General features: G+C 41.7%; 1 protein-coding gene and 1 pseudogene across 4 annotated transcripts in view; both read right to left on the minus strand.

Moving 5' to 3' along the window:
* Nucleotides 1–26034, minus strand: part of LOC149203174 (SCA7 domain-containing protein SELMODRAFT_431321-like) — a 325301-nt gene that overhangs the window by 179469 nt on the left and 119798 nt on the right. The window lies entirely within an intron of this gene.
* LOC149203175 (18S ribosomal RNA) lies at nucleotides 24156–24836 on the minus strand (annotated as a pseudogene; the record flags this gene model as incomplete).

Here is a 26034-nt window from a genome sequence, read left to right on the forward strand (position 1 = left end):
CAAATGTAAAACATATGTGACTTGCTAGAAAGACAAAACAAACACATTTTGTTTGTATATAGCTAATGGGATTAGATTTGCCAAACAAGCTGTTGTATTATAGATGCCAAAACAAAAAAGAATGATGATATGTCATCATAGACAAATACAAAGAATACAGATACTACCAGCCACTATAGTCATTAATTTGAAAATGCTTCAAATGTAAAGATCAATGATCTAATAGTCATCACATTATGCCATACTTATTAAGAACAAAAGCTAGCAATACAATAAAGTTCCTACTTTGGAAATGATTAAAATACATCAGAAGTCAAGGATATAGTTCTGAACTAGGCATGTAGGTCACTGGCATACAAAACTCAACTATCAATAACTTAACTTCAAAGGAGTATATCATCCCAGTTACAAGAGTATTCCACAATAATACAGAGGCCAGCAATAAACAAAAATTGTTGCTCTTCAAATTCTTTCAATACATTAGAAGTAAAGGATGTAGTTCTAAAGTACACATACAGGCCACTGGCATGCAAAATATCAACTAGCAATGACTTCAGAAAAGGATATCATCTGGTCTCTTTAAAACCTTTTTCTAGGCATTATAGTGAACATCTAACAAATTTATCAGAAGCAGAGGCTTGAACAGGCCAAATTTGTTTTTCATGTCTACTAAACAGCTTTGATAAATACACTACCATGGCAGAAGCAGAAGGGACCAATCAGAAATTCTTAGTACACCAATGATCAAGGAATAATACCAAAACATAATGTACACACTAGTGTCACAGATATATGAAAAGTATAAAAATATTCATAGTAATTGTCTAAAGAAATAAAACAAAACAAAACCGATTTATACACTTCTTTATGACTCAAAAGGGTTGCTTATATTTCATGAAGAGCCAATAGCAAATAGCAGAGCATTCAGTGAAAGCCGTCTGGATAAAGATATACATCAATTTATAATGATTACCCTTTGCAACTGAGAAGTGTATTTTGAATGAAATGACAACAAACTCCATGTCTTATAGCATTTTCATCTTGGAAAAGTTAATAACAGATTGCTAAAACTTACAATTCCCATCTTCTAATTTCATGAAGCTCCATTTTCTCCTCTCACATCCTATATGAATGCATGGTATGCTCTACACCGGTCACCAAACATATATCAATTTATAATGATTACCCTTTGCAACTGAGAAATGTATTTTGAATGAAATGACAACAAACTCCATGTCTTATAGCATTTTTGTCTTGGAAAAGTTAATAACAGATTGCTAAAACTTACAATTCCCATCTTCTAATTTCATGAAGCTCCATTTTCTCCTCTTACATCCTATATGAATGCATGGTATGTTCTACACCAGTCACCAACCTTAACCTTATGTCGACATCTCTTCTTGTATGCATCTTAGTTTTCATTTTACATCTAACATCCATGCAGATTGGTGCATTGTTCTCAGGGAATAGTGTATAAAGCATCTCCAAAATATGCATGTGGTAAAATGTTAATTTTAGGTATTTTCTATGCTTAGAGCAATTTATTTCAATTTTCATAGTTAGATCAATATCTTTTCCAGATGAGCAATCACATCAGCATTAAAGTAAATCGCAGATAGAACATAAACATAGATCGCAGAAGACAAGCCAAGACAAGAGGACAAAAGATGTGGCGCTAGCCAGGGACAAACCCCAATGTGGGGAAACCCTTGATCAATTCTTCTTATATGTTCTTCAATAGTTCAGCACAGAGAGAGAGAGATAGTACATATACAACAGAAGTCAACACCTTGACTTATCTAAATAAGAGCATAGATCATCTCTAAGTAGATGATACATGAGGTAGCTGAACTTAGTTGAAGACATGCTGCTTCAACTGATTCTCCCAGGTGACTCCATCACCATGCATTGTGTTGCACCTTGTCATCATGTTGCACCTCACTGTGCTGCATCGTGCTGCACCCATCATCACTATGTTGGACCTCATTACCACGCTGCACACATCATACTTCTGCACCTTATGCTGCAACATCTTCCTGTACCTTATCGTCTTGCTGCACTTAACAGTGCTGCCTCATCCTGTACCTTACTGTGCCCATCATGCTGCATCTCATTGTAGCATTTAATATCATTGTACTATACTAGCAAGTGCTGCACACAACATGCTACACTTCACATTGTCATGATGCCCATCATTGTGCTGTAGCACTTCACATCATACTGCCCCTTATCACAATGCTGTCACTGCTCACACTGCTGCACCATGATTGCTTACTGTCGTTGTCGTTGTTGTTGTCCCGTTGTGCCATCATTGCACCATGCCATTATACTACTAGCACTGCTGTCCCAATGTTAGTGACATTGCTATTCCATGTTTCTCATACTGCTGTCATACTATTCCATGTATTCTGGGCAGCCTTTATCATCAACAGTCTTCACACTTTGGCATGCTGCTCCAACCCTGTTTGTTAGTGCACATTGCTTCTGTCCCATCATTGCTGTTATCCCATCATGCTGCTGTCCCATTGTTGCTGCTGTGACTGCACCCAACACACAGCAAGACTAGCCCTCTAGCAGCCAGCTTTGAAGAGGCTCCTCCCATGCCACATAATCCTTTAAACGCAGCCGTGGAATAACTCCAACAGCTTGCTATGGCCTGCGGCCTAGCTTGCTGTAGCTTTCAGCGTCCTCAACGTGCCCAAACAGCCACTCAAATTCCATCGTTTAGCTTCCCTCTACTCAGCCTAGTAGCCTGCCCTCTCGGCCCTAGATCCTTGGCCCTCCATCCATCAATTCGGTCACTTGAAGAGACATGCGGCTAGGGCTTAGACAGACCTGCAGTTAGGGCAGATTAGACCTGCGTATAAGGGCGGTGAGTAGGGCCTCCTCCATCGTGTTATTTCTCCATCCTTGGACTGCAGCTAGACTCCTTTAGGCAGCATATAGAAGTAGGGGTCTCCTCCCTTGAATTGCTGCTAGATCATCCTCCTTAGGACTGCATTAGGGCATCCTCCTTAGACTGTGTTAGGGCATCCTCCTTAGGACGCGTTAGGGCTTGTAGAGACCAGCGTATGGGGCAACGTGTAGCCTTCCTTCTTGACTGCATCTAGGTCTCATACTAGGGCTCCTTACCTTCTGCGTTTAGCGCTTCCTCTCTTAGATTTCTCTTCCACTAAAACACAGAACAAATGGAGAGAAATCAAGAGTGAAGTGTGTGTAAAAATGACTATCAAGACACCTCTTTTTATACTAAAACGTTGAGCACATGTGTGGGTTATTTGGTTGCTGGCCGACCTTGACGAATTGTCTTATAACACAAATAAATTCATAACTCCATGAATACTTATCGGAATCAGATTGTTATGAAAAAAATTAGTTAACTTTAGGTTTATTATTTAATTTTAGGGTTCATTAGACGAAAGGGCACGATCATAAGATCATGCCCTTTCCCAAAGGGTGCCCATGGTGGTATATAAGCCAGGAATCCCATTGTAATCATCATCATCTATCTATTCATCTTTTTAATAAAATATTTTTACATATAATTCTGCGTATCAAAAGTTTTATGCTTCATTGGTATCAGAGCAGTTCGGTTCTCTAGGTTGTAAAAGGAATCATCATTCTTATTCTTATTCACATACTTAATATAATATTTATATCCTTAATGGATATCTATATATTCCATGTTTTCTGGAGTAATTAATTTGTAGAAGGAACTTTGTTTGCTTCATTTGGTATCAGAGCGGGTTAGTTATCCCCCACTTCTGCTGTGCTCATAGTCCATCTCTGCAGTTCACGCCAATTTTTCTTCCGCCATACAATTCTCCACACAAACCCGTCCACCCCAACGTTGTCCGTACCCACGTCCCTGTCTTCATTCCTATTCAAACTTCCGCTGTTTGTCATTCTTTTCGTACACGGTCTCAGTTCTGCGGCTCACACTTGGTTTCCGGGTGACCAAAACCTCATACAAACCAGCTGCGGTGGTTCCGTGTGGTGGACCTGCGGCTGCGCGGAATAAATCTCTGCAGTGATTCAGCGAGGGTGACCTATAGCTGCGTGGAATAACCTCTGCGGGAGCTCTGCCACCACGATTATATTAATCGGTCTGCTGTAAGTGTCATTTGCTGCCGGAGGTGACCCCACCGGCGGACGTGACGGTCGGCAAAGACTTGAAATAGATATAACGTGACATATGTTATATATAATATATATATCTAATGTGACATATAATATATATAACTAACATATATATATAATTATATTATATATAATACATATAATTTAATTAATTAAATTTATTTTAATTAATTAAAAATTATAGATATATATATATAAAAGTTAATTTAATTAATTAAATTTATTTTAATTAATTAAAAGTATATATATATATATATAAGTTAGTTAATTAATTAAATCTATTTTAATTAATTAAAAGTTATATATATAAAATTTATTTTTGCTAAAAAAAAAAAGGAGAGGAAAAACATTTTAGCTGGCAAATAAATACACGCCACCGCAAACCCGCTCAATGTCGACAATGACAATGGCGGATTTCCAAAAAAAATTGTTGGACGCGGAGCATAAGATAAATAGCAACCACGACGAGGTCAGTAAAAGATTAAATGAATTCCAGATCAAGCTTGGGGAGCAAGCTGATGAAATCAAAAATCTTCACGATACGACAAATCGAATAGAAATAAAGATGGAAAATTACCATGTCCAAACAGAAGCAAGCATCAGAGAGGTCTTAACAATGCTGAAAATTTTGTGTAAAAGGTCGAATTGTACACCCGAACAACTACTAAAAGAAGGTGAAGAGAATCAAGAACACATCTTGTCAGATTCAACAAAGTCTACAGACTCATGAAAAAGTTGAATCCCCAAAAAAATCAGCGACACCCCACCAAGAAGCGAGTAACACAGCCTTTACAAACAAGCAACTCTGGGATAACTTTACCAATCAACACCCTTTTTTCGCTCAACCATTAGCAACATACCAGCGAAGGGCAAAAGTTGAGATGCCTAAATTCGATGGAAACGAAAAAAACAATGTTGCATGGATAAATAAAGCAGAAGAATACTTTGAGATATATGACATCAATGACGATGACGAAAAGCTCAAGCATGCATCCATGAAAATGGAGGGAGAAGCATATAACTGGTATATGTGGAGAAAAAAGACAACACACGTCATTAGCTGGAGGAAATTTAAAGATGCATTCTTCAAAAGATTCCAAGGTGTAAAGGAAGAAGAGTTCTTTTCAAAACTCATCAAACTACGACAAAAGGAAGTGTGGACGAATACACTCAAGAATGGGAGACCTTAGTAACACGAGTACCTGGGTTATCAGAATCTCGTCTAATTCAGTCATACATCTCGGGACTCAAAACCCATTTACAAGCAGAACTTGAGATGCATGACATTACATCTATAGAAGTAGCAAGACGAAAAGCAAAAACAGCCGAAAAAAAATCCGAACCAATATTTTGGTCAAAAGCGGAAAAAACTTATGCAAGACAAAGGATACCCCAGTATGTGGACTCAAATAATACAATATATGTTCCACCACATCGTCGTGAAGATGAAAAATCTAATATGGAAATGCAAAGGATAAAAGAGGGTAAATGTAAACGCTGTGGTGAGAAGTGGGACCCCAAACATAGATGTGCTAAAAGAAAAGAACCAAAGAACCTCTATAATTGTGAAGCAACCAATGATTCAAACAGTGAAGATTATGACATAGAAGACACAGAAGACACCCCAGAATTCTCACAAGAATTAGATGACGGAAGTATTCCGCAAGTTTCATTATTAGCTATGACAGGTATATCACAACCTCAGACTTTAAAGTTAAAAGGACACATAAAGAAGAACAATGTAATGGTTCTCATCGACTCAGGTAGCACACACAATTTTTTAGATGCAACCGTGGCAAGGAGACTGAATATTTTTTCATTTCCCTTACCAAACATGAAAGTGATGGTAGCTAATGGTAAGAAGATTGAAAAGGTAGGGAAATACCATAAGGTCAATTTGCAAATTCAAGACTTTAATCAAGAGTCTCCATTCTTCACGGTACCGTTAGGAGGAGTAGATGTAGTCCTAGGTATCCAATGGCTACGAACCTTAGGTACTTATGCTGCCAACCATCAAGTACAATTTATAAAATTCAAATGGGGAGGTCAGAAGTACAAACTACACGGATTCCAAACACCAGAAAATCAAGTTGTATCATCATCTCAGATGATGAAGCTGAGTCGAAGAAGAGCACCCGCTTATGCAGTACAATGTCACCAATTAGAAATGTTATCTGCAAATATGACTAGAGAAGAGTCACCAGGGATACAAGATCTGATTCGGAAGCATGAAAAAGTAATTCAAGACCTACCTATCAAGAGGCCGCCTAATAGGGAAATTGAGCATATGATAGAAGTCAAGGCAGGGTCAGACCCTGTCAACATCAAGCCATACCGATATCCACATCACCAAAAAACGGAACTTGAGAGATTAATCCAAGACCTTTTAAAGTGTGGGACCTTGACCATCTTGGAATATCTGATCAAGTGGAAGGACTTACCCGAAGAAGACGCTTTCTGGGAGAATGAATTTCAACAACATCCGTCGTTACTTATGCTTTGAGGACAAAGCATTCTTTCGAGAGGAAGGCAATGTTATGAAAAAAATGAGTTAACTTTAAGTTTATTATTTAATTTTAGGGTTAATTAGACGAAAGGGCACGATCATAAGATCATGCCCTTTCCCAAAGGGTGCCCATGGCGGTATATAAGCCAGGAACCCCATTGTAATCATCTATCTATTCATCTTTTTAATAAAATATTTTTACATATAATTCTACATATCAGAAGTTTTATGCTTCATTGGTATCAGAGCAGTTTGGTTCTCTAGGTTGTAGAGGGAATCATCATTCTTATTCTTATTCACATATTTAATATAATATTTATATCCTTAATGGATATCTATATATTCCATGTTTTCTGGAGTAATTAATTTGTAGAAGGAACTTTGTTCGCTTCACAGATGACCTTTATATCAATCCTACACCTCTCGATGAGAGGGATCCAAGAAAAATATCCGCTGCCATAAATAAGATGACCCACACAGAGTTTGGCCCTAGCTGCCAATTTTAACATAAATGAATAATATGAGATAACAATGATGGGTACACTATAAACAAGATAAAGGATTATAAAGAAACAAAGCTCTCTCAAGGTTACAAAATGTCCAGACTCCAAACCCCATCAACATTAGTAAGGGTTAAACCACTTATGTCCATGTTTTAGCCTTTTTATGCATAAGATGCATGCTTTTTCATGATTTGGGTCTATGCCCACAAGGTGGCTTCATACATTTCAAGGATCTTTGTTCAACACCATATGTATCTCCATAACTTTTCAAATTATATCAAAGTCATACAATCATACATAGCTAAGAAGAAACTAACAATGAGGACAACATGCAAGATGAAAGAAAGATTGGCACCCACTACTTTAGCAGTTGATCAATCTCCTACGATGTTTACTAAGTAATCAAGCTCTATCCTCGCATCAAATTTTCCACCTATAAGGTAGTGTTGCCTCATTGTTAGCACATGAATTACCCAGCAGGCTCTGAGTCATGTGTGCTATAGTTCATCTCATACTCCCCGAGTTTGAAAGATTCATCGCAAACTACATGATGACTGATCATTTTTTGTGACACTCCCATTAACGCCATCATTACATGCACTTTAAGTAGGGAAACCTCTTGGTTCAAATTTGCAATCTTTAACATGAGTACATTAGTAAGAAGCTTCTTCAATAGCTAATAAAGATATTCACATTTTGAGATCCACTAAAGCTTCAAACCCTTCTTTTGTAGTGACATAAGAGGATATGCAATCTAACAAAACCCTTCTATAAATCCCACGTGATATCCAAAAAGATCTTTGAATGATGTAACAGCGATCACATTCTTCAAAGTAAGCCATCAAAAAATTGCTTCAATATTCTCCATACTAGATATTATTCTTTTTTCAAATACGATGCATCCCAAATAATGGACTTGTTTATGTTGATATTTGTAGCTCGGGTAGATACTTCTACACAAGCCTAAGTATCTATGCATGCAAAAGTCACCTAATACACCATTAGCCTTAGCAATTACTTTAGTGATTAAAGTAATTTCCTTTATAGGACAAAAGTGAGTTACTATAATGAAATAAAAAGGTTTTTGCATTAGTGAATTAGATGAATCTCAACTGTGGCTCTCAAGTGAGGTGAGATCTAATCTCAACTGTCAATCACTTTGGAGATTAGCGTTGTGGATCCAGACATAACTCAAACTTATAAAACAAAAAGATAAGGTAAGGGAGAAGATAAACAACACATTGAGTGACCACAAGATATTGAGAGGACATATCATCTCAGTGGTGAGTGGAGAAGGACTTACATTCAAGTGTGCCAAATCCGAGTAAGGTACACATAGTAGCAAGGGAGATCCAGATCAGCCAAGACAAATCGAAAGACAAATCTAGGGTTTGATAAGTTGGATCAGATCCAAGTCGTTGTTGTATACATAATTTCCTCAAAGGGTCATTATCCCGCTTGTTGATAGGTGGTTGTCATTGATGTCAACCCAAGTAGCACCAAGAGCTACCCTGATCTTTGACGGCAAATTTGGCATGGAAATTCGTGGTTTCTTGTCTCCTAATCAATCTAGTTAGATTCTCCTCGAAAAGATCTTTCCGATAATATATGGTACCCCACACAATTCTTTACGGTTTGAAAGTTATTTGCATTTTAAGTTGAAGACCCAGTTTTGTGGGCTAAAACCCCAAAGGGTAGTGACATGACACCTTATCATTAATTCACCTACGGTTGTCAATATATGACAATAATTCTCGCCGCAATCTCATTGTGTATAAGTTGAATAACTTCAAGAACCAAAGACAATAACCCAATCATTGACTTCACAACCTTGGTAGGACCATATGCACTAAGTTAATCATTGATTTCAAATTTTAAATAGGGTTCTTAAGGGTTAGTTATTATTATTTATTAATTATTAAAAGGTGCTTATTGATTTTTGACATAATATTAATTTAGGGAGTGTCCCTTACTGTCTTAAAATAACAAAAACATGATCATAATAACCTTATCAATCCCTCAAGTCCAGCGGCCTTCCTTACTTACAACACAAGGCTTGTATTGTTTGAAGCTTAAATGTTTTAAGGTCCTTATGGAGCCCCTCCTAACCTCCAATGGTCATCCTCTAAAGAAGCCCCTTCAATACTTATAAAAGGAGACACATTATACCTGAAAGAGTGTGAGCTTGAATGAAAAATTATGAACATCTGAATCTGAACTTTTCAGCCTACCCTGAGGCATAACACAGATATCCAAGAGAGGGTTAGGGTTTAATTTTTAATTTGGTTCCGATAATTCATTCGATGTCTTTCTTATTGCACGTTATAAACAATAAGATAGTGTGAGTCATGTAGCTTGAAGGGCAAGACTGCAGGTCTTTTCTTCAACAGTTTATCCCTTGGTCTCTTCAAGAAAAGCTTTCTCCTCTGCGGCTACAAGAGGCAAGATTCATTCAACAAATTAGAAGGAAAAGCCACCTCAATATGTGTCAAAACAGACTCATATAAATCTGATAAGGACAGCAAAGCAAATTTCAGTTCACCGTGAGCATTACAGGACCTTGACCTTCAACAAACAGTGAACATATGTTTACCCTTCAAGACCAGCAAAGCAGTCAATACTTGTGGCCCTCCCAGGGCATCTTTCTGTGCACAATACAAAAGCTATACATGGTTAAATTTTAGTGCTTTAAGACCCTTATGATGCAGTCCTTATGAATTCACTACAGCGACTTAAACTTCAGAAATCTTGGAAGGAATTTCTTAAATATGCCTCAAGAATTAAACAGTGAGGACATACAACAGCAATGATAGCATGATGATCAAGTATACAGTTCAACAGAGAAGTTGTTAAGTAAAGCTATTAGATTAAAAGGAGACCTACAGCACTTAAGGTAACAACAAGACAAGGACAGGCATCTACACTAAACAGTGGCAGCAAAGGTTCACAAGAGTTTTTACGGTTAGTTCATAAGATGAGTTATGTTTGGTATCATTTTTTATTATTGTGCTAACCTGATACAAGAATAAAATGAATAAAGCAGCTTCAGCGATATCAAGATAAATCATATTTTGTATTGTTTATGCTTAGTTTAACAAAATATTTCATGGTAATTGATTGAAATCAGGTGCACTGTCTTATTGTCCTTCATTGATATTGAAGAGATCCTTTTTGTATAAGAATTTTTGTTAGCCTCTCAGGACTAATACTTGTTGCAGGGGAAAGGTAAGTATTTGAGCATCATGAGCACGATCATCCAAAATGAGCCTTCGTCATTCGCAGCAGCTGTCAAGCATCAAGTATGGAAGGATGCTATGACTGAGGAATATGAGTCCATCATGAAAAATGATGTCTAGGATGTGGTCCCCAGACCCTAAGACAAAGCAGTTGTCACTTCGAAATGGCTTTACAAGATAAAGCATGCAGTTGATGGAAGTGCGGAAAAGTATAAGGCTTGTTTTGTCACTCGTGGCTTCTCTCAGAAGGAAGGTATAGACTATGACGAGAAATTTGCACCTGTTGCCCCATATACCACCATCCGCTCGATCATAGCCCTTGCTACTTCGCAATGATTGAACCTACATTAGATGGATGTCAAGACCGCGTTCTTGCATGGTTCGATCAAAGAGGAGGTCTATGTGGAGCAACCCAAAGGATTTGAAATTCATGATCAAGAATCTCATGTGTGCAGGTTGAAGAAGGCCCTCTATGGGCTGAAGCAAGCACCCCGAGCATGGTATGAGAAGATCGATAGCTACTTGATGAAGTTGGCATTCACTAGGTGTGAAGCTGACCCTAACCTTTACTTTAAGGTTGAAGATGGCAATCCCTGATACTAGTGTTGTACATTGACGACCTCTTTCTAACAAGTGAAAACCCTCTCATTCACAAATGTAAGAGGGAGTTGGCTTCTGAATTTGAGATGAAAGACCTAGGACTGATGCACTCTTTCCTAGGACTATAAGTCTGGCAAAAGCCAGGGGAGATTTTCCTATCTCAAGGAAAATATGTGGTGAAGATATTGGAGAGATTCGGTATGGTGGACTGCAAGCATGTGGCTACCTTGATGGAGCTTGACTTCAAAAAGTTAAAAGGTAGCGCTGCCGGACCCATTTTACGAAATGCTACTAAGTATCGTCAACTCATCGGAGCATTGATGTTCTTGGTGAACTCTCGTCGGATTTATGTTTTGCAATCAACACGTTGAGTCAACATATGGTTGAGCCTCACCACTCACATTGGATTGGTGCCAAGAATCTGTTGAGATATCTTCGTGGCACAATCACTCATGGGTTGAGATACACTACCGAAGATGTGAGACTACATGGATATACCGATGTTGATTGGGCAGGCAGTGTGGTGGACCGAAAGAGCACTTTTGGGTGTTGTTTCTCTTTGGGATCTGCCTCGATATCCTGGATGAGCAGGAAGAAGAAGTCGGTGGCTTTGAGCACCGCCGAGGCAAAGTACATTGCTGCTAGTATGGCCTCTTGTGAGGCGGTCTAGTCGCAAAAGCTCTTCAGTGAGCTGTTTGGATTTACATTGGATACCACTATGATCCTGTGTGACAACCAGAGCGGGATTCATTTATCAAAGAATCTTGTATTTCATGATCGCCCCAAGCATATCGATATCAGGTACCACTATATTCAGGATATGGTGCAGTGGGGAGCAATAAGGCTCCAACATATCAGTACAAATCAACAGGTCGTCAACATTTTGATGAAGCCCCTGGGAAAGGTCAAATTCTTGACTTTCCGAAAACGACTTGGTCTCGTTCAGAGACCCTCTTATGAGGGTCGAGTATGATGTATTGAGCTCTAGAAGCTACAGGGGGGCACGGGATATTTCTTGGAGCAACATGCGACCACAAGGCGACTCACCATCCCCTGGTGGTGCACTATGTACAGGGTGAAAGGTTCAACCTTCCCCTGTGACACCCCGTGGCGGCTGTGGAACATGATGATTAGTTCTCCTGTGGGCCAGGATAATTAGTTCTTCGTGGCGACTGTGGAACACGATGATTAGTTCTCCTATGGGCCAGGATGATTAGTTCTCCGTGGCAACTATGGAACAAGATGATTAGTTCTCCTGTGGCGAATGTTGGACAGGATGATTCGTTCTCCTGTGGACAAGATGATTAGTTCTCCTATCAAGGCATCATACCCATGCAATCTGGGACTCATCTGAAGTACCTCTCATCTGATCAATGAGTAGGGAAATGGGGTTAGGGAACATTAGTAGTACTATCGATGGATGCATCGTTGTATCTACCATACTCCCTATGCTAGGATGACCTCCATTGATCTGGGATCAATGAGAGTGGTATGACACACTCTGAGACTGACTTTGGGTCAGTGGAGGATGGTATGATACATCCTCGATCATTTCTTCTTCTTCATAGTTCGAGCAAAGCAGAGCAAAGAAGGGCCAAGCAGTGCAGGGCAGTGCATTTGATGGTTGGGATAGTAGCGATGGTCAGAAGGATTGCAGATGGAGTTCTCCCTAGTTGAAAGGGAGTGTTAAAATTGGCAACTAGGGCCAAACTCCATGTGGATAACCTCATTTAGGGCAGTTGATATTTTTCCTAGAGTCCTCTTGTCTAGAGGTGTAGGATTGATTTAAAGATCATCCAATTCTGACAAGTATTTATGGAGATATGAATTTATTTGTATTTACTCGACAAATTGTCAAGATCGGCCAGCGGTTAAATGTGTGGCACACATGCCCAGTGAATCATATATATACAAGAGAGGTTGATTCATCTTCTCATCATCTCATTTCACTCATTCTTCTCTCTCTCTCCTTAGCTTTGGGTCATACAAGGAGCAACTCACACGTGGGAAGGAGGACGCATTAGGGCAAGGAGGACGCTGAAAGGAGGACGTTGAACTGCTGAAGATCTCTTTGACCTGCGTTGACCAAGCGTTGACTCATCAAGGGTGCGGCTTTGGTGTGGCTGCCTCTCCTGGGCAGGCCGCAGATTTTGGCACAAAAATCGAGGCAATCCGTCCACAAGTTTGACCAACGTTGATTGCCCTAGTTCTGGGCAGCAGGTTGACTTCAGTCAACAACAGTTTAACTGTGTTTTTGGGGTTGTTCAAGGGTTGTTTCTTCAGGTTGTTCGAGGGCTAGTTGATCGGTAATTGACCAAGCACATTGGAGGTCAATTTCAACTCGTTTGACCAAATTTGACTTTGTTGATCTAGGGTTTGTTGTTGCTGATATAAAATTACAGAATTCTGATTTTGTACTATTTCTCTCTGTTGAACTACTGAAGATAAAAGAAGATTTGATCAAAGGATTTCCCCGCATTGGGGTTTGTCCCGGACTAGCCACCACATCCTGTGTCTCTTGTCGTGGCTTGTTTTTTGTTGATCGTTTAATGTTCTATCTGCACTTTACTTAATATGTGATTGCTAATAAGAAGAAAAGAAGTAAACTGCTATAAGCATAGAACATACCATAGTTTAACAGAAGTTCATATAGGCGTCAAAAGGCCAGATTTGGGCCAATGAGCATATAACATGATTTTATTTTGTAGGTTGTGCAGGGGTTGAGAAATCAAGCCATATGGTGATGCAGATTCTGCGAAGGCCAAAGTGGATCAATGCTCATCAACCAAACATCTTTGGGAGAAGCTTCAAAGTCTTTACTTAAAGAAGCATGCAAGTCAAGATGAAGATGATGATGTTGATCATGATTCATATAGAGCAAATACTCAGGTCAAAGAATCTGATGATGATGAAGAAGAAGAAGCAGAAGTGGACATGGAGGGAGAATTGATCAGCGCCTTAAGTGATCTCAACAAAGCAAGGAAGAAAAATCAAATACTTGAAGCTAAAGTTATTCAAAAGCAAAAGGATCTTGATGCAGCTCTAGCTAAAATAAACAGGCTCAAGGAGCAGTTGCAGGATACTAAAAAGAAGGATCATGTCATTAATGAAAAGGAACAAGAAGTGGCTCAGTTAAGTATTAAGATACAAGAAGAAGAAAGAAGAGAAGGTATTTTGACAAGTCATCTCAAGGAAAAATCTGAGAACTTGAGCAAGCTTGAAGTTGATTTTAGTCAATAGGAAAGAAAACTTGAAGAAGAGATCATCTCCCTAAACACCCAACATGAAGAAACAAAAACCAAAGAAGTAATAAAGGCTCAGGTGTTGAAGAAGGAAAATGATGACATCCCCAGTAGCCAAAAATCTTCATGTGTCGAAACAGGTGAAGCTCCATGCATCAAAGGCACAAGTTCTAACCCGTCAAAGAGCAAGATTGAAGAGACGCCTGATAGAAAAATCCTTCAAAGGCCAAATCAAAGTGAAGGACACAAGAAAATTGAAAATGTTGTTGCTCCAAGAAGTAATGCTAAAGTCATCAAGGACAAGGATCAACAAATGCAGATTAGTACAAACCTCCTCTAAGGAAGAATGTCTTCAGAAGATCAACAACATCAAGGCAAGTTGTTTTATCCAAGTAGCCTAAAACATTTTCTGGGTATTTTTTTCATGTACTAGCTTTGGGCATAAGGCTAGCAATTGTGTTAATTTTAGGTATGTTCTATGCTTAGAGCAATTTATTTCAATTTTCACAGTTAGCTCCATATCTTTTCCAGATTAGCAATCACATCAGCATTAAAGTAAATTACAGATAGAACATAAACATAAATCGCAGAAGACAAGCCAAGACAAAAGGACACAAGATGTGGCGCCAGCCAGGGACAAACCCCAATGTGGGGGAACCCTTCATCAATTCTTCTTATATGTTCTTCAATAGTTCAGCAAAGAGAGAGGGAGATAATACGTTTACAACAGAAATCAACACTTTGACTTATCTAGATAAGAGCATAGATCATCTCTAAGAAGATGATACATGAGATCAATTGAAGACATGCTGCTTCAACTAATTCTCCAAGGTGACTCCACCTATCGTTGTGCTGAATTTCGTCATCATGTGGCACCTCACCGCTCTGCACCCATCATCACTATGCTGCATCTCATCATGCTTCATTAATCATGATTGTACCCATCACTGTACTGCATTAAGTGCCATTGTTGCACCATGTTGCCATCCTGACCTATGTGTTGGTTGCACCTTGCTTGCTTGTTGTCCCTTGCTTGCTTGTTGTCCCTAGCATGCTTGTTGTCCTTAGCATGCTTGTTGTTCCTAGCATGCTTGTTGTTCCGGCTTTTCCGATAGTTCCAGCTTTTCCGGATTTTTCGGCAGTTCCGACTTTTCCAGCAGTTCCGGCTTTTCCGGCAATTCCGACAGTTCCAACTTTTCCGGCAGTCCCTGCAATTCCGACTTTTCCGGCAATACCTACAGTTCCGGTTTTTCGGGCTTTTTGAGCAACGTAGAGCTTATTCTCCCATGACTGCATTTAGATCTAGGGCATGTTATCTGGGGCAGCGTATACCCTAGGGCACTCCCTCTAACTCTCATCTTCATCAAACCCAAAACAGGATGAAGTGAGATCACAAGAGCGAGTGTGTGTGTGACAAATGACTCCAAGTCCTCTTCTATTTATATTAAAACGTAGAGGTTGAATAGACATGACTGTTGGGCTTCTGAGACTACATAAGTTGCTCGCTGACTTGACAATTTGTCCATAATCAAAATAAATTCATATCTTCATAAATACTTATCGGAATCGGATGATCTTTACATCAATCCTACACCTCTCGATGAAAGGGATCCAAGAAAAATATCAACTGCCATAAATAAGATGACCCACATGGAGTTTGGCCCTAGTTCCCTCTCAACTAGGGAGAACTCCATCTGTTGATCCATATGTCCGACTGTACTATCTCTGCCATCAGTGCCCTGCACTGCTCTAATCTGCTGAGCTCTGCTCTGCTAAACCATGAAGAAGAAGAATTGATCGAGAATGTCTCAAACCATTCTCTATTGACCCGAAGTCAGCTTCATCTGAAGACAGTGTGACACATCACTTTTACTGACCCAAAGTCAGTTTTATTGATCACATATCAATATCACAAGAGAGTGTCTCAAACCACTTATACTGATCCCAGATCAATGAAGGTCATCCTAGCATAGGGAGTATTGTAGATACAACAATGCGTCCATCAATAAAACTACTATGGTCACTATCCTCATTTTCCTGCTCATTGATCAGATGAGAGGTACTTCCCATGAGTCCCAAACTGCATCGGTAGGATGCCTCGACAAGAGAACGAATCATCCTGTTAGTGGATGCCACAGAGAACGAATCATCCTGGCCCACAGGAGAACGAATCATCATGTTCCACAGTCGCCACAGAGAATGAATCATCCTGGCCCACAGGAGAATGAATCATCCTGTTCCACAGTCGCCACGGAGAACAAATCATCTTGGCCCACAGGAGAACGAATCATCATGTTCCACAGTCGCCACGGAGAACAAATCATCCTGGCCCACAGGAGAACGAATCATCCTGTTCCATAGTTGCCACGGAGAACGAATTATCCTAGCCCACAAGAGAATGAATCATCCTGTTCCATAGCGCACCACCAGGGGAGGGTGAGTCACCCTGTGGTCGTATGAAGCTCCAGTAAGTACCCCAAGCCCCCCAGAGCTCCCAAAGCTCAATGCATGCAACATGCAAGATCCTAGCCCACAAGAGAATGAATCATCCTGTTCCATAACGCACCACCAAGGGAGGGTGAGTCACCCTGTGGTCGTATGAAGCTCCAGTAAGTACCCCAAGCCCCCCAGAGCTCCCAGAGCTCAATGCATGCAACATGCAAGACCCTTATAAGAAGGTCTCTCAACGACTCCAAGTCGTTCGGGAAAGTTACAGATTTGACCTTTCCCCGGGGCTTTGACAAAAAATGTCTACAACCTATGCACCAGTCTCAATGTGATGGAGCCTCCTCGCTCATCGACTTACCATATCCCAGATAAGGCAGTGTCTGATGTCTATCTGTTGGAGCAATCATCGAATATGGGATTCCTCAATAATCGAATCCGACCTCTAGTTGTCACAGAGAATCACAGTGGTATTCATCATGTGTACAAACAGCTCACTTAAGAGCTTCTGCAACCATGTAGCTTCACACGAGATCATACTCGTAGCTGTGTATTCAGTCTCGGCAGTGCTTACAGCAACCGATTTCTGCTTCCTGCTCATCTATGATATCGAAGCAGAATCCAAAGAGAACCAGCACTGAGAAGTGCTCTAGTGATCCTCCACACGGCCTTCCCACTCAGCATTCGAATAATCATGCAGTTTCATATTTCCGGCAGTGTATCTCAATCCATGAGAGATTGTGCCCCGAAGATATCTCAGAAGATTCTTGGCACCAATCCAGTGAGGCTCAACCAAATCTGAGCTCACCATGCTAAATGCAAAACATATGTCTGGACGGAAGTTCACCAAGAACATCAACGCAAATGAGTTTATGAAACTCAGAGGCATTTCCCAAATTTGGTCCGACATCACTACCATATAACTTCTGAAAGTTAATATCCTCGAGGTAGCCACAGGCTTGCGTTTATCATTCCACATTCGGAATCCAACTCCCTCTTACTTCTGCAAATGAGAGGGTTTGCACCTGTTAGAAATAGGTCGTCCTCATAAGGTGCCGGTATGAGAGCTATCATCCACAACCTTCGGGTAATGGTTTGGATCGGTTTCACTCCTAGTGAATCTCAGCTTCATCTGACAACTATCAATCCTCTCATACTATGCCCGGGGAGTTTTGCTTCAAGCCATAGAGGGCTTTCTTCCACATTCTCGATCATGAATCTCAAACTCCTCGGGTTGTTCCAAACCTATGGACCTGCTACATGAGGGGAATGGTCCCCTTATAAGATTTTCCTTTGGTACATCTCAGACATGTACTTTCATGCTCTTTTTGAATTCAGGCATCCCTGTCACCATCTGACTCACAGACCTTCGGTGCTATGTGTCAATGGACATGGTCCCCAGTGGACTTCCTGCAACTTGATACAACCCTGAACTCAAAAACATCTTTGAAAATTCTATTTTCAAACACGTACCTTTCCATTGATGAGTGCCACCCTGAAACCTTTGACTTCCATTGCTGAAATGGACACCAGGTTCTTCTTGCGATCAGGTACATAAAAGAGATTCTGTAAATGAATTGAGTTACCCTCATTCAATTGAGGGATAACATTCCCTACACCCTTTCCAGGATAGGTGGCATCGACTCTAAGTATAAACCCATGATTGTTTCCATCTCTACCAAATTAGAGAGTGCACCCATCTATCCGTTGAAGTGCCTTGAAGCACTACAATCAATAAGCCAGATTCCCCAAGAATCTGAAGGAGAGGGTCAATATAAGATAACACTTCTTTATCTTATCAGAAACAACAATTGATTCTTCATACTTGGGGTTCCTTGCTTTCTTTGAAGAGTTGACCATTTCCTTGATGACCTGCATTACCTATCATTCCTTTGTTCATTGAAGATGTCCCTGGAATGATTGTTATCTTCATTAAGAGATGTGTCTCTGCCATTCGGACACTCCTTCACATAATGGCCAAACTTATTGCAACCAAGGCATCCGCTTTCCTTCCACCCTTAGATCCGAACTTCCCAATGAGGTGATCTTTAGGTAGGCCATAATCCACTGCGTCATTCTGATAATATTCTCTGCTTCGACTTCACCCTTGGTGAATTTGAAGAGGGATGAGGAATCCACTGATCCTTTTGTCCTTTCCCAACTGTCTTCGGTGATTGCTCTTTCACTTTTGCTCAAGCATTGTCTTCACCTCAGCTCTGATACCATGTTAATTTTAGGTATGTTCTATGCTTAGAGCAATTTATTTCAATTTTCACAGTTAACTCCATATCTTTTCCAGATTAGCAATCACATCAACATTAAAGTAAACTGCAAATAGAACATAAACATAAATCGCAGAAGACAAGCCAAGACAAGAGGACACAAGATGTGGTGCTAGCCAGGGGAAAACCCCAATGTGGGGAAACCCTTGATCAATTATTCTTATATGTTCTTCAATAGTTCAGCAGAGAGAGAGAGGGAGATAATACGTTTACAACAGAAGTCAACACTTTGACTTATCTAGATAAGAGCATAGATCATCTCTAAGAAGATGATACATGAGATCAGTTGAAGACATGCTACTTCAACTAATTTTCCAAGGTGACTCCTTCACCTATTGTTGTGTTGCATTTCGTTATCATGCTGCACCTCACCACGTTGCACCATCTTGCACCCATCATCACTATGTTGCATCTCATCACGCTTCATTAATCATGATTGTACCCATCACTGTATTGCATTATGTGCCATTGCTGCACCATGTTGCCATCCTGACCTATGTGTTGGTTGCACCTTGCTTGCTTGTTGTCCCTTGCTTGCTTGTCGTCCCTAGCATGCTTGTTGTCCTTAGCATGTTTGTTGTTGCATGCTAGTGTCCCTTGCATGCTAGCTGTAACATTGCATGCTTGGTGTATTTGCTGCTAAATACCATACAACTATCCCAATGTTAGTTAGTTGTCCCTTGCATGTTGCTCTCCTTCGGAGGCAAATGCTCCAGCTGTTTCGGCAGTTCCCGGCAATTCTGGCAATTCCGGCTGCTTTTGGCAGTTCCAGCTATTCCTACCAGTTTCGGTTGTTCCCGATAGTCCCGGCAGTTCCGGCTTTTCCGGCAGTTCCGACTTTTCTGATAGTTCCGGCAGTCCTAGCTTTTCCAACAGTTCCGGCTTTTCCGGCAATTCCGGCTTTTCCGGCATTTCCAACTTTTCCGGCATTTCCGGCTTTTCCGGCAGTTCCAGCTTTTCCCACAGTTCCGGTTTTTCCGGCTTTTCTAGCAGTGTCGACAGTTCCGGCTTTTCTGGCAGTTCCAGCTTTTCTAGCTTTTCCGGCAATTCCAGATTTTCCGGCAGTTCCGGCTTTTCCGACAGTTCCGGCTTTTTCGACAGTTCCGGCTTTTTGACAACATGGAGCTTATTCTCCCATGACTGCATTAAGATCTAGGGTATGTTATCTAGGGCAGCGTATACCCTAGGGCACTCCCTCTCGCTCTCATCTTCATCAAACCCAAAACAGGATGAAGTGAGATCACAAGAGTGAATGTGTGTGTGACGAATGACTTCAAGTCCTCTTCTATTTATACTAAAACATAGAGGTTGAATAGACATCACTGTTGGGCTTCTAAACCTACATAAGTTGTTGGCCGACTTGACAATTTGTCCATAATCAAAATAAATTCATATCTTCATAAATACTTATAGGAATCGAATGATCTTTAGATCAATCCTACATCTCTCGATGAGAGGGATCCAAGAAAAATATCAGCTGCCATAAATAAGATGACCCACATGGAGTTTGGCCCTAGTTTCCAATTTTAACAGATTGCAAAGCTTATGACACAGATGATTATAAAGGCCACTACAAAAACCCTAGAAGCAAGCTTGCAGGAACACAAGACAGATATCTAAATGGCTTCGTCAGCAGAAGGAATAATGTCATGTCCCTTCTCAAAAACATTATTCACATGGTGCAACTACACATTTTTGGCACAATTTTGACTTAGGAGGACCCCACACTTAGACTTAGGAACTATGGGGCAAATTCGACTTTATTTAGCAACTAGTGGAATGTGGGGGCCACCCACATGGGGAATTCGAACTTGGCCATTCGATGTGCTTGGAGGGAAATCGAATGGGTGGATGGAGGGGCCCACATGAGGCTAAGGAGGCCCAAGGTAATAAAAGGAAGATCAGCTCTCATTTTCAACGAGCATCTACATTTGCAAACAAACACTCACTTCTATGCTTTGTTGCTTAGCAAGTCTACCGGTTGTTTAGCCACGAATCTCTCACGTGGGAGATTCAACCTCTACTTCGGGGGACCATCTATGCCCACCCTAGGGTGGCTGTTCTATAGGAGTTTCAGAGAGACAGGGACAGCAACACACTTCAACGATCAGTGCAGAAAGGGAAATGCATATTCCTGGGAAGCCTGAAAACACACAGGAGGAGTTGGAGGTCAACAAGGGGATTCATTTCTGGCTGAGAGGTCCGAGAATTGAGGAGATAGCATAGAAAAGACATTTTCGCTGGAGTTTGCAGTGAGCTAGACCGGCGCAGTAGTCAGTCGAATTCTTCGACAGAGGAACTACGCAGAGGCCATTCAGCAACAAATTCGTGGGACTTGGGGAGCAGTTGATCATGGCCAAGAACCATCCGGGAGCTAGGAGTTGAATAGCACAGGAAAACCAGCATTTTGGAGCAATTTGCAGAGGGATTTGCGGGTTGTTTCCTGCAAGTCGAAATTTGCAGTCGTGATCCAGGTGGATATTGGTGGCCACCTACCAAGTCCACCTGGACCCCCACCATTGTTTCTCTCAGCATTTTCAGTTTCCTAAATTGTAGCACAACTTACTATTTTTAGCAATTCTTCAGGTCCTGAACTTCCGGAGCCGTTTTGAGGCCGTAAACGACGTTTTTGGGGAAATATGGGGGCAACATGGTTCCATGGACCGATGTTGCCCTTCCAAAGTGGTAGTGCTCGGATAGATCTTTCTAACGAGCTATTGTACACGTCAAACGGAGATCGTATGCCAAAGTTACGGCCCCGGGAAGTTGATGTACCAATTTACCCAAATGGGGCCCACAGTTTGGCGTTTCATCTTCTAGGGTTAAGTTTTGGAATGTTAAGGGTTTTCTATTGTTTTTCAACAATAAACAAGCCTTCGAACCTCATTGTAACACAGTTCAGAGGCATGTAGCCACCACACATCTCTTCTCGGGGATAAGCTAACATAGCCCTAGTTGATTTATTTCCATTACTGTTTGTAAGCATATTTCAATATTTTACATTAATGAAATGAAGTATTATTTCCACTGCATATATGCGTTAATGGTTATCTCTGTAATTTGTTGCGTTCCTGTTTAAGTCCAGATCAGTGGTATCAGAGCGGTCTGCTTTTTCTTTGTTTTTCTTTGCATGTCCCAACGAGGTCAGTATATAAGGAGTTAGGGCATGAACTGGTCGAACCTTTGCAAGACCAGCCTCGCAAATCCTGACGGCCTCCCATGGCAGATGAGAAGAAAGACGAGGGGGCAAGAGATCCTATCAAAATCTTGCTCGAAGAAGCCTTCGAACGACAACAGAACGAGATGATGGACAGCTTTGCCCAGATCTTTCAGTGGCTACCCAGAAGTGACGCATTGGCTTCCAGCAGCTACTCTGGAAATGCCACGCCCTTTAAGGTACAATTTAATTTTGAAAGCCCCATATTCGAGGGTCAGATAGACGCAAATGTCGTAGATAAATGGTTAAATCTGCTAGAGGGTTATTTTTCTGTTCATGAAATTTTGAGTCGGGAAAAGATTGTTTTCGCTCTTCTCAAAGCAGCCCCCCACGTCAAGGAGTGGTGGGAAACCTATTGCGAGCAGAAGGATGAAAATATCGGCTCACTATTTTCAGTCGCGCCCACCTAGAATTCATTTCGAGATGCCATCAAGGAGCAGTACTACCCTGTCGGAAGCTATGAGGATGAATACATAAAGTGGACCACGCTGCGGCAGAGAAGGGACCAAGACGTGTCGGAGTTCACCAATCTTTTCCATACCCTTCGCACAAAGTTGGGTATCAAGGATTCAGAACAGCATTTGATACTCAAATACCACGACTGCATGCACAAGTACATCCAGGAAGAAATAGAATTCCTGAACGTCTCCTCGCTCGGCACAGCATACCGATATGTCGTCAAGGTCGAGCAAAAGTTTAAACAAAAGAAGCGAGATGTTGGATCTGCAAATTCGAAGCAAGGGAAAGGTGCCCCTAAACCACAGAACAAAGGACAAAGCCAAGGCGGGGCAACCCAAGACAACCCGCCAAAGCTGCAAGCAAAGAACAGCGCCGCGAAGCCGAAAAAGGACACGGGAAAATGGTGTGAGTTCCATAAGAGCTCCACTCACAACACAAGTGAGTGTCGGGCCAAGCAGTCACTGGTGGCTGAGCTAAAGGTTTCAGAATCAGATGCATGTTCCGACTCTGAGTCAGAACCCAATAAGGGTAATGACAAAGGGAAGCAGATCATTGATGCGGATCCCAACGCCACTGTTGCTACCGCCAAGATCCAGAAAAATGAACCCGAAGATCCAGGGGAGGAGGAGTGTCTCTTCCACTCCCAGATGTCGGTAAAGGGCTCCCCGCTACAGTTCATTCTCGATAGCAGGAGCCAAAAGAACCTCATTTCGGCAAAGGTCGTGAAGCAGTTGGGCTTACCGACCACAGCACATCCACAACTGTACACCATCGGGTGGCTTCACCAAGGACGAGATCTTCGTGTGAGCCAGCAGTGTCGCCTTCCATACAACATCAAGCTCTTCACGGATGAGGTATTGTGTGACATTGCTCCCCTTGAAGTTTGTGATGTATTATTAGGACAACCATACTTGTGGAAGCGACATGTTGTGTATGAATCAAGGCCCCGTGTTGTTATTATTACATTGGAAAATAAGTTGTACAGGATACCAGAGGTAGCACCGCCTACCGCCATCTCTTTGATTACTGCAAAACAATGCAGTAAGCTCATTTCCAAAACCGAGAAATTTGTTTTCCTGATGATACACCCTCAAGGAAAGAAGAAGACGGTGGCCACGGCCTCCAGACAGGGCCCCTCCACACGACAACTACAGATGGACAAGGTCGTGGAGGAGTACGAGGACATCTTCACCTCCCCCGCAAGGGTTCCTCTGCACTGTTAGGTCAAGCACTCCATCGATCTGACCCCAGGTGCGCCGCTACCCAATGGACCAATTTATCGGTGCTCCGTTCTGGAGAACGATGAAATCAAGAGGCAGATTCAGGAGCTGCTGCAGAAAGGTCACATCCATCCGAGTTCATTGCCTTGTGGGAGCCTAATTGTGTTGGTATAGAAGAAGGATGGGACTTGGAGACTCTATATTGACTATCAGGCGCTGAACAAGATCACTGTCCGTAATAGTTACCCGATCCCGCGGATTGATGAGCTCTTGGACCAACTAAAGGGGGCAAAATATTTCAACAAGATCGATCTGAAGTCAGGATATCACCAGGTACCAATCGAACCCTTTGATGTGTGGAAGACTGCCTTAACTTAAATATACGCTATTGGAGCTGGAATTACCACGACTGCTGGCACCAAACTTGCCCTCCAATGGATCCTCGTTAAGGGATTTAGATTGTACTCATTCCAATTACCAGACTCGATGAGCCCAGTATTGTTATTTATTGTCACTACCTCCCCATGTCAGGATTGGGTAATTAGCGCGCCTGTTGCCTTCCTTGGATGTGGTAGCCGTTTCTCAGGCTCCCTCTCCGGAATCGAACCCTAATTCTCCGTCACCCGTCACCACCATGGTAGGCCTCTTTCCTACCATCGAAAGTTGATAGGGCAGAAATTTGAATGAAGCATCGCCAGCACAAGGGCTGTGCGATCCGTCGAGTTATCATGATTCACTGGAGAAGCGGGCAAGCCCGCACCGGCCTTTTATCTAAAAAATGCATCCCTTCCAAAGATTCGGGACTTGGTGCACATATTAGCTCTAGAATTACTACGGTTATCCGAGTAGTATGGTACCATCAAAAAAACTATAACTGATTTAATGAGCCATCCGCAGTTTCACAGTCTGAATTAGTTCATATTTAGACATGCATGGCTTAATCTTTGAGACAAGCATATGACAACTGGCAGGATCTCTAACAGATCTCCGCAACTTTCTAGGTCTTTCCAACTTCTACACAGGTTCGTGTTGGAGTTTTCTCATATCACTTGGCCCTTGAGTCAAGTCACCAAGGGAGGAGCGAAAGCAAAATTCTTTTGGTCTGAATCTCAACAGAAGGCATTCATAGAGTTGAAAGGTCGCCTCTGCACGGCACCAGTGCTCGCTTTACCAGATTTACAACAACCATTTGAGGTCGAGAGAGATGCCTCTAACTATGCTATTGGGGCAGTCCTTACTCAACACGAGCATCCAGTGGCATATCACAATGAAACACTTTCAGACAGTCCAAAAGTATCCCACTTATGATAAAGACATGTATTCCATTGTGCAGGCCTGTCGACAATGGAAGCATTACATTTTGGGGAAGGAAACGGTCATCCACACAGACCACCGACCCCTGCAGTTCATACAGACCCAATGGAAATTGCAGAATGATCGCCATCAGAAGTGGTCTACATACCTGCAACAGTTCCATTTGAATATCAAGTATAAGAAGGGCAGCACCAATAATGTTGCAGATTGCCTCAGTCGACCACCGATCATGGCGTTAACCACCATGCTCAACTCTTGTGGGCACAAGACTTCTGATTGGCCACTTCTCTACAAAAGCGACCCAGAATTCGGCCACACATACCAGACACTCTTGCAGGGTCGGCATGTTCCAGATTTTCACCTCGAGGATGCCCTGTTATGCCACCTGGGTCACCTTTGTGTTCCTTCAAGCGAGCGTGCCAAGATGATTTGGGAAGCACACTACAGTCGGGCTGCTGGGCATTTTGGGGTCAAGAAAATGGTGGCAGTACTGCAAAAGTATTTCTATTGGTCGAATCTTCGACAGGATGTCGGGAAGTACATCAGATCATGTACTGCCTGTGCCATTGCCAAACCGACCATCAAGAAGCAAGGCCTCTATACCCCGCTGCCTACCCCTAGTCGACCTTGGGAATCCATCTCCATGGATTACATGTCAGGCCTTCCTTCCACTAAGCATGGAAATGACTGTGTTTTTGTGGTTGTCGACAGGTTCTCGAAGATGGCCATTATGGCGGCCTGCAAGAAGAATATCACAGTAGAGGCCACTGCTAAACTCTTCTTTGAACGAGTGTGGGTGCACTTTGGGATCCCACAGTCTATCATCTCAGATCGGGACAGTCGATTCCTCAGTACATTTTGGTCCAGTCT

Source organism: Pinus tabuliformis, chromosome 2_1, assembly GCF_031772625.1.
Source record: "Pinus tabuliformis cultivar Carrire ecotype Pingquan chromosome 2_1, CPIR1, whole genome shotgun sequence".
In the NCBI taxonomy this organism is placed as follows: Eukaryota; Viridiplantae; Streptophyta; class Pinopsida; order Pinales; family Pinaceae; genus Pinus; species Pinus tabuliformis.